A 1,059-nucleotide genomic window follows, 5' to 3' on the forward strand; every position below is an offset into this window, starting at 1 on the left:
CCCTATAAGACATGTTCCTCAGCCCTCTAACTATTTTTGTTGTCCTCTGCTGGACTCTCTCCAATTTGTCCACATCCTTTCTGTAGTCAAGGGGCCAAAATATGTAGTCTATTGTCAGTATTACCCTGTCTGTGTGTTCAAAAATCATGAGTTAGACTTCCAAATCATGATCTCCCAGTATTTAAAACACACATGCACATAAAATAAACTAAAGGCTAGGTTTTTTTAGTCTTTAAAGTAATTTTTTCAAACTTTTCTCTGCAACCAAGAGGGCTAAAGGATGTCTTTTAAAAATGAAAACTGAGATTCCAGGAAATCACTTGACTCCTATAACTAGAGCTCTCAGTAAAATCATGAGGGTTGGTAAAACCATCAGACTTATTCCTAGCTGGTTTAGTTTTGAGTCAGTCACCCCAAATTTTCTTTTAGAGAAAAAGTTATTATTTGGTTTCTCATGAACATTCATGTCCGATATTTCCAGGATATGGAGATAATGAGTTAGGTCAATGCCTATAAAGCAGACTTACCACTTACCAAATGCATCTGTGAGCCACTGCTATACAGCTCCTGTCCTCTTTTCAAATAAAGAAGTTTTCCTACAACACCAATGTCATCCTATTGGTTGAAAAGTAAGAAGTGGAAAAGAAAAGTCTGGGGTCGTCTGGCTACCTGTAATCCTTTACACAGGTGAAAGTTAACTTGTATACTTTGTACAGAACAGGAACTCCAATATGAGCCACTTAGATATGAACCTTCCTGGATTAACTTAAACTAGAGTCCCCCAGCATCCCAGCATGCTCTCTGGGCTGGGCTCTCTGCTCCAGCTCAGCAGGGCCAGCCCCGCCCCTCTGCTACTCAGCAGAAGCAGGGACAGGCAGGGGTGGGGGTCTGGCCAGAGGGGTTTAATTCCCCACTCCTTGTCCCACTGGCAAGGACCTGAGCTGGGTCTGCTGGGGCTCCCCCCATTACTGCAGTAGCTAGCCGCCATGGCTCCTGAGGCAGAGGGGGCAGGGAGGGGGTTTATTCTCCTTTCTACCACCACTGCCCCCAGAGCTTGCT

At 44.3% G+C, this 1,059-nt stretch overlaps 1 protein-coding gene across 3 annotated transcripts in view; it reads left to right on the forward strand.

Annotated features, from left to right (window-relative positions):
* The window catches only part of SMPX (small muscle protein X-linked), a 78,193-nt gene that overhangs the window by 44,608 nt on the left and 32,526 nt on the right, over positions 1-1,059 (forward strand). The window lies entirely within an intron of this gene.

Source organism: Alligator sinensis, unplaced genomic scaffold (assembly GCF_000455745.1).
Source record: "Alligator sinensis unplaced genomic scaffold, ASM45574v1 scaffold251_1, whole genome shotgun sequence".
Taxonomy (NCBI): Eukaryota; Metazoa; Chordata; order Crocodylia; family Alligatoridae; genus Alligator; species Alligator sinensis.